This window comes from Saccostrea cucullata, unplaced genomic scaffold (genome assembly GCF_032062105.1).
Source record: "Saccostrea cucullata isolate Sc308-1 unplaced genomic scaffold, CSIRO_AGI_Scuc_v1 ctg638, whole genome shotgun sequence".
Taxonomy (NCBI): Eukaryota; Metazoa; Mollusca; class Bivalvia; order Ostreida; family Ostreidae; genus Saccostrea; species Saccostrea cuccullata.
Genome location: NW_026919470.1, coordinates 107,466 through 116,682, shown reverse-complemented (window position 1 = coordinate 116,682; position 9,217 = coordinate 107,466). Strand labels below are relative to the sequence as shown.

The 9,217-nt window shown below is 32.3% G+C and overlaps 1 long non-coding RNA gene across 1 annotated transcript; it reads right to left on the bottom strand.

Annotated features, from left to right (window-relative positions):
• Positions 1–4,393: 4,393 nt before the first annotated feature.
• LOC134232225 (uncharacterized) lies at positions 4,394–8,577 on the bottom strand. Its single transcript, XR_009984733.1, has 2 exons — positions 8,466–8,577; positions 4,394–6,033 (listed from the first exon to the last, which is right to left on the bottom strand). It is a non-coding gene; the product is annotated as an uncharacterized LOC134232225 (long non-coding RNA).
• Positions 8,578–9,217: the final 640 nt, after the last annotated feature.

Genomic DNA, 9,217 nt, shown 5'->3' with positions numbered 1-9,217 from the left:
TTTTTGACCTCACATCTAACTTTTATATGTGCTGGGATGCATTAATGTGTCTAGGATAAGTAAAAAATGAAAATTTCTGCCCGAAAATTAAAGAATTCTGCGTTGCTTAGCAACCCCTTTTAAGTAGTTATATGCAGAATTGAAAAAAAAGTTTATGTGTTTCATGTAGTACAGTATAATGCTCTTTTGTGGGTATATCCCAAATTTCCTATTTCAACATACATCATACTTAATATTTAGCTTAAAGATGAAAAAGTATCAAAAAATTCCATAAAATTTTGCACTTAATTGACCTTTGACCTCAATTTTTACTAATAAGGTCAGTGGTTGAGTATCTAAACAGTCATAAAAAATCATCTGTAAAACATTTCCTACAAAATGGTATGCATTATGCCTATCTTTCCCATTGGATAAAAAAGTTACAAATAATTTAATAATGCCATGTCAAAAGGCCTCCAAAATCACGTAAAATGCGCCGGAAGAGAAAGGGTTAAACTTAAAAAGTCTGCATAACTAACATCCCGACTAATGCCATAATTCTTTTGTTTTTGGATGATTTGTGATTAAATTGCTGTAAACCAAAGAAAAAATTGTCAATATGAAGGAGTTTTTTTTTTTTTTTATTTGATTTAAACTTTCAGCCCAGATCATAATCCTTAATACAACAGATACAAGTTCTAGGAAGGCGATATCCCTGTATTACTCCTCAGGCCAGTCAACTGGTCAATGTGGGCAACATTAATGTTTACTAAACACCACCCCGTAACCATTGAACTATCTAAATAAAATTGAAGTGCATTAATTATATAGATTATTCCTGCCATACACGACTAGGAAACAGTGTGACATGTCCTACAATTAAAATTCCCAAGAAATAGAATTAATATTAATTACACATCAATAAGTCTAGATAACTTATTTTTATTTATTTATTTAACTATTTTGGGAGTCGTTTAGAAAAAAAAAATTGTTAAACGTTTAATTATTCGATTAATTCAATTTTTTAAAAATAAATGTATATTTAAAGAAATTGAATGTTTATGTACATTTTTTTTTTTTTTATTATTTTTTACTAGATCACCATAGAAAACATAACAAACGTGGGAAATCCCAAATTATTACTATGTGAAGGTGACCAGTGGATAGATGGATAGTTTACAAACTATTATGCAGGGTCTTGGTTTTTGAAAGCAAGTTTGTAATTCTGGTATAACTTTAAACCACGACGGATACACGTGTATTAGATTGAGACAAATTCCCAAATGTGCAGAAATACACAACTCACTCGATATTGGTTTTGGCAAATGGCAATGGTGGAAAAAGGGGTCATATTTTGTCAGAAAACATGCATAGGGTTCCCCTTGATAACAAGTATGACGTCATTTGAATGTCGCATTGTATGGAAATTCGTAAAAATTAAAAATATGATAATTAATGAAAGGATTTGGGTCAAATTGAACTGTACCTCGATTATGTTGAGCTGGAATAGCAGGTAACAGGGAAACTAAGGAAGTTACAGTGACTCTGAGTCAGGTGCCTGCTGGACAATGGCGACATCATGTTCAGAACGTGGCGGTGCATGAGTTGCTACAGCTAGGCCTACTCTTTGTTTTAGGTCTGGATACGGAACTTCTTGTGATTTCTCTGGCCTTCGAAGCTCTCGATACACGTAACATATTTACTTGTACTTGACAATAAATCAGCAGATGATGATCGATTAATTCTTTTAAAAAATCTTTGCGTCTGCTTCGTTCAATTTACAGATTCAAAAGGAATATTCTAGAAGACATGCGCATACAAGAAATATCAAGAATTTTTTAAGCACCGAGCCCGATGATTTATGACGTTCAATGTTAAGAAACTAAGAGTTATCTATCTTTGCATGTAAAACATTAAGCTGCACGAAATAACCAGGTTTATCCATATTGGATAAACCCCATTAACCGTGACAGCTCTACTGCACCCCGTCCAATAAGTTACCTGTAGGTGTCCAATAAGATTCAACTTATTGGACAGTTACAGGTAACATTCAAATGAGAACAAAGGGCGAGGCAAATAAATAAACAGCACTTAAAAGGCAACGACAAATCAAACAATTTAATATGAACAATGTAGGAAATTAGTAGCGATAAATGTTTATATTTCACAAAAAATCTTATTTGAAATGGTAAAAATAATCCACATTGAATTGAAAGTCGGATTCGTTATTTTAGCTGGCTCCGATCATAAATTTCGTTAATTCACCGCTTCATTGCTATATAATAGATTCATTTCACAATGATAAAATGGAACATATATAGAATCCAAGGGACACAGAAGATGAATGAGAAGCAGGTGTCTTCTTGCACACAACCTTGGGCTTTTTGCTTACTTAAATTTCCTTTTTTTTTGCGCATTTAGCAAAAAATTTCGCTCACGTAATTCCAACGGAATCTGTAATTTCGTTCGGTGATTTATGACCATTTGTCCACTTAGTCCTGCGTCGTTTGCGCGATTGTCTGTCCTTGTTTAAAGGAGTTGCTTAGGTAAATCCTTCCGAGTTCGAAACCTGCACACAAAAGAGAGACTGTTGCATTTGAAAAAAAATACATCAGAAAATACATCAGAAATAATCTCCCAATTTCATAGAAAATGCTCAAAGAGTGAATGGAGTAAAATCCATCAAATCCTATTGCTTTACAAAAATTACCTGTAACGGGAAACTGTTTCTTGGAAATTCCGAAGCATAAGAATATACATCCAGATTTCACAGTAGAAAACTTGAACTGGGGATCTTGGTGTAATCGAAAAATGGCATCGTCAAAACACCCGATTCTGAAAGTCTTTTCTTTAAAATTAAAATGTACGTGTTCATCCGTGGTCGTTGCGTTGTTAAATGAATAAATTTAAAAGAATTTAGTAGAACTGACTTTTACGCATGCGTAGTATATATATATATAAAAAATGTCGTAATGCGGATAAATAAGACTAAACAAAGTTAATGTTCATATTTATCGATATAAAACACCTCTCGATGATTCCTATTATTTATAAAGACAGAAGAAAAACCAAAACTTGTTTTCTTTGGCCTTACTTGTCGAACAGTGGCAGGTATAGTCATCCAAGCAGAACTAGACCTTACCTGTGAATGTCCACTAAGTTAACAATGGAAGTGTTCGACAGTGGTGAAATGTTTTAAAGCTGAATACTACTCGCAAAAGCAGGGACGTAGCAACCGAGGGGGGGGGGGGGGCTGGCCCCCGCACTTTTTTTTTGCCAACAATACTTTTACTATTGAAAATGTTCATTTAAAGGCTGGTTTGCCCCCCCCCCCCCCCCCCCCACTTTAAACTAAAGTAAAGTAATATGAAGGAAATATAGTATTTTACGCTTAAGAAATGGATATCGAAAGGAATTGGTAGTGAAAAAAGTTTGCCTCTAAACCAACCGCCCCCTCCCCCCCCCCCCACCACCACCACCACCACGAAATAGGATTTTCGACTTTGGGCAATTTTCTTTCTTTTTTTTTTTTTTTTTTTTTTCCTTTTTTTGCTGGTCAATTTTTTCAGGTAGGTAAAAAAAAATTTCAGTGGCTGGCCCCCCCACTTTCAAAATCGATGCTACTGTCCTGAAAAAGGCAAAGTCCGCCATATATCCCGTTCTTCAACGCTCTCCCTACAACCCTTATATAAGGAGCAGATCGCCAAACAGTTGAATGTATTTCACTGTAGAGATCCGACGAGTGAAGACGATGTGAAGATCTTAAACTGCATGCTACTCAATCTCGATGAAATTATCAAATTTTACGCATTTTTCCAAAACAGGAGAAAAGTATCATGAAAAATACAGGTCAATACATTATTTACAAACAGAAAATGCACATAAAAAAAAGAAATAAACCTAAAAAATCTAAGACCACGAAAGGGGTAGTACCAATCGCAACTTCTCGGGCCTTTCCGACTAGCGGAAAAACGACCTCGAATGTATATGGTAGATGCCATGACAACCCTCCCTTTTCACGATCTTTGAAATAAATGCATGGGGACCTTTTATCTGTGGAATATGTAGTTGAACTTTATTCAATGTAAGGATATTACCAAATATATACTATAGATGGGACTTCTAACTCCTTATATCCTACATTTGAATAAACAGGAAATGTATAAATTTTCAACATCAGGTGATGTTAATACATTCGAGGTTGTTTTTCCGACCTCTGACGGAAAGACCCGAGATGATGCGATTGGGGGTAGTACATGTCGGCCATGAGTTTCGAGTGCGCAATCGGGTGTAACGAAAGCGAACGGTTTATATACCAATCTGACGGTGCCTATTTATGAGAAGTGTTCAGCTTTTCTACTCTAAATCCATTCATTACTTTCAAATGAAAGTACAATAAAAAACAAACACACCATTTGGACATAGCAACGACACGCAGTAGCTTTATTTGTGCAGTGTACATAACATATGCAAAATATGAAAATCAATTTGTATATACAAGTTTATGTTGGATTGAATAAATCATATTAAAATTTAAACTTTATCGTGCTCTACGTGTCGTCCTAAACTGGTATTTAAACCACTATTCACCTCTTATATAGCCTTGCTAACGAGACCGGTTCTAAAGAACCACGTGATATACACCAGGTATTCGAATGAAAACCTTGTAATTCCGAAAAAGTAATTCATTATCACACCAAGTAGAAATTGATTTCTGTCTAATTCGTTCCTCAAACGAAAGAAATCATATTTCTACTCTAAATCCATTCATTACTTTCAAATGAAAGTACAATAAAAAACAAACACACCATTTGGACATAGCAACGACACGCAGTAGCTCTAAATACAAAGAACGGGAAAATGAAAGTATAAAATCATTGATTTTAAATTCAATCCAACAAAATTCATTTAAATCATAAGTCATTCAATATTTCAAACAATAAATACATAAAATTTTACAGAAATTTTCCAATAAAATGTTTTGAAAACAATTAAATAATCACCAAAAAAAAAATACATGTATTCACTCCATTACTTTTATACAAACAAACAACAACATTCTATGCATGACAGCCAGCCGTGCGTGCGCTGGACGCCGTATTTTATTAACGGTACATCAATATACATATATATAACACAGAACATTGTGTATGAGAAATGAAAACATCAAAATCCCCCAAAACTGCTGCATCTATTATAATTCTAAAATATTCTTTGTGATAAACATGAAAAGCATCAGGGCCGGCCAGGAAAAACTAGAGATAAAAATAATTTTTAAAAAACTCTAGAAACCTGTGTCCGTTGCCAAGTGCCGCTGGATGCAAAAAATGTTGCGACGGACCTCACAACCTACCAATAAAACCCTAAGAAAAAAAAAATCAAATATATGTATATAAATATATTCACTTATACCCTTTATACATAAATTTAAAAAAATTAGCTGTTGCTCGCTTAAGTCGGCGGCTAGAAGTGACCAACCTTTAAAAACCCAGTTCTCTACTACACCTCAAAATCAATTTCTATTGGTCACTCTCTGACCAATACACACAACATGCGTATAAACATCTTGTCATTAATACAACATTTTCCCGCTATACTAGCGAAACGCGGGAAAATATCAATACATGTATATCCATCCGAAAAAAATTCAAAACACCGCCGTCTTTTGAAAATCCATAATGCAATTCACCATGTGAGTCTGATTGTAAAAGTCTTGATGCTATGCACACATCCTATCCATACATCGATAAATGCTTGCTGCACTTGAGTTTTGAGTATAGTTTCAAGTCAAATTCAACGCATACCATACGATTTATCGTGAAGTCCCAGGGAAGAAGGCTTCAAATATATCAAATGAATTCGACACAGTTATACATAGAAGTATATTCATCATCCAATATCAAAATAGCACAAAATACACATTCCTGTGAAATATCTTGAATCCCATCTCAATTCCTTGGATATGTGCCTCTTTGAAACTCTGTCATTATTGGTACACCGATTAATACCTCATGGTGCTTGAATTAAACGTAAGAAGAATATAACCAATAATACCTGAAAGAACAAATTTGATGTTAGAAAACTGATAGATACATATATCTTGTAACTCTGATATTTTAGTAAATATGTATAGGATCTCTTTTTCTCTCTCTCTTAATCTATAAAAAAAAAAAAGTCATCATCATTGTGGCTAGCAAAACATGCATACTAGCATTAAATGATAAAATGAATCAAAATTCCACCATTAAGTTCAAAATTTGTGAATTGCACTAATCATTTTTTTTTTTTAATTAAGAAAAATATGAATGTGTTTGTATAAACATCCATTTGATAATCAAGTTATGATAACCTTATTTTCATCAGAATAATCAACATTTACTTTACTATTTGTAGAAATACTTCCTACTGAAAACAATCTCACGAAATGGCATCAAAACAAATGTGGTTGGATAAACATCCATAAAATCATTTTATGATATAATTTATCAAAAAGTTCAAATTCCAATAAAATTTTACTTTATTTTCATCAGAATTATCAACCTTTACTTTTACTACTTATGTAGAAATACTTTCTACACAAACAAATCTCGCCAAATGGCATCACCACAAATGTGGTTGGATACAAATCCATACATTCATTTTATGATATAATTTATCAAAAAGTTCAAATTCCAATCAAATTTTACTTTATTTTCATCAAAATTATCAACCTTTACTTTTACTATTTATGCAGAAAAACTTTCTACATAAACAAATCTCGCCAAATGGCATCACCACAAATGTGGTTGGATACAAATCCATACATTCATTTTAGGATATAATTTATCAAAAAGTTCAAATTCCAATTAAATTTTACTTTATTTTCATCAGAATTATCAACTTTTACTGTACTTTATATGTAGAAATACTTTCTACTTTAACCAACTCGCCAAATGGCATCACCACAATACAGTTAAAAAAAAAATCCATAAATTCATACTATGTGAAAAATTTATCAAAATACTTCAAGTTCCAATCAAATTTTCTTTGATTTCATGAAAATTATAAACTTTTACCTTAATATATACCAAGAAACACTTTCTACAGAAACCAGTCTTACTAAATGGCTTCATCACATATGTGGTTGGACAAACATCCATAAATTCAAACTCGTATGATAAAGAACCCACTTTCTACTTTAACCAACTCGCCAAATGGCAACACCACAAATGTAGTTGGATAAACATCTATAATATAACATCATTTTATGATAAAATGTGCAAAGCATTCGAATCCAATCAATTTCTATATCATAGTATCAGCAATATAATGAAAACAATCTTTAATAAATTGCCAAATGACAATGCCATATAAATGGTTGGAAAACATTCATAAAAGCATGGTATGCTAAATTGTGCCAAAGTTATTCAAATTCAAACCCAACTCAATATTATTTCAAACAGAAATATTAATTTTCATTTGACTATTTTTGTACTTCTCATTGTCTATTGAAATCAATCCCGCCAAAAACCAAACACCACAGATGCGTTATGATAAACATCCATAAAATATTTTATGCTAAGCTGGGTTAGAGTTGGAATTCCCCTCAAATTCTATTTTTGTTTTAAATTAAAAAATAACAGCTTTTAAATAGCTACAGTATTATAAAAATCACTTTCCACTGAAAACTAATTTCAATAAAAGTAAATACTCCAAAAATTGTTGCCAATTAATAAACATTCATTAAATCATTTCATTATAAAATGAAATATATCAACGTTATCAAAATTCAAATCTTCCAAACACCACCAAACACGAAAATTGTGCAAAACAGTTCATGAAATTAATATTCAGAAAAAATTTAATTCAATTTTGGTGAATCATTTTAAAATTAGAATTCATTGACAAAATTTCCTCTTTACTCGAAAATAAAAACCGACAAAAATTCAGTTTCTGTTATTAAAACTTTTTAGAATTGAAACTAAATACTTAGATGTCTTTTTCTAAATAACTCAATCAAGCCAATTAACAACACTGCAAATACTGCAGAATTATCATTCCTATAAATATTTTATACCATCTTGATCTTTTTTTTTTTTTTTTTTAAATTAATACTCAATTGATAAATTTCAATTCTAAGTAGATAATTCAAATGAGACCTTAATTTAACTACAATGAAAATCAAAATGCAAATATTCTAAACCTTTAATTCTCTTTCGCAAAGCCGTACCTGTCCTGCATTAATCATAAGACAAGTAGAACTCGTTTTATTCTATAAAATTTATATGTCATTAATACATATACTTGGTTAAAAGATACCAAACAAAAATTATCTATGCCCCATACTCTACTATAAGGATTCATGATTGAATGATCTACTAAAATAAATCGAAAAACGAATTATTATACTCAGAGTTCAGAATATGAAATGCTTCTCTTTTCCATTGTGATGGAGTCCGCATTGAATTTAACTTTCAATTGGCATAAAACGCAAAGAAAAAATCTACCGTACTTCTCTGGAGATCTTAAAATCACCTTCTTCATTATACTCATCGTGATACCAACCCCAACATGTAACCACGTATTTGTTTTGCTTTTCAGAAACACCAGTTTTCTTCCTTTAACAGGTTGGGGGGAAACGTAAATTCCGCTATAATAGTGGTATCTCACTATTATAGTGAAATTACGCTATATTTCCTGTCGTAGATACCCTCAATTTCATCCGATACCATGCAAGGTGTTTGAACCGCAAGTCATGGTGGGTATTAAAATGATCAAAAACTCTCATGCTTGCATGTTTTGAATTTTAATAAATTTTCTACCGTTGCGTTTAATAATGCGAGCACTCTTTTTTTAACAGAAGTTGCATTTTTAACATAGCAACCGATGATTACAGGGTATTCAAGCTTGTTTGAATCTCATTTATCTCTCATTAAAGTGCACAAATTGATGCTTGTTACAATTGTCAACTCGGACTGGAGAGGGTTTATGGAATTAAACAAGAAAAAGGCTATTTCTCTCTGCATGGTTACGGGTACGGAGGCCCATTAGAGTAAACGCAAAGACCCATTATTATCGGTCGCCGCTGCTACGGCCGATCTTCTTGTGGTTGTGTAAGATAGTGCACATGGGAAATGAGAAGTTATTTTTGTAATACAGAAAAATAATATTCTTCATTGATAATATGTAGAAAATCATATGTAAAATCTGCTTTAAACTAAATATTAATTGTTGTTATAATGTTTCAATTTCATTGTCA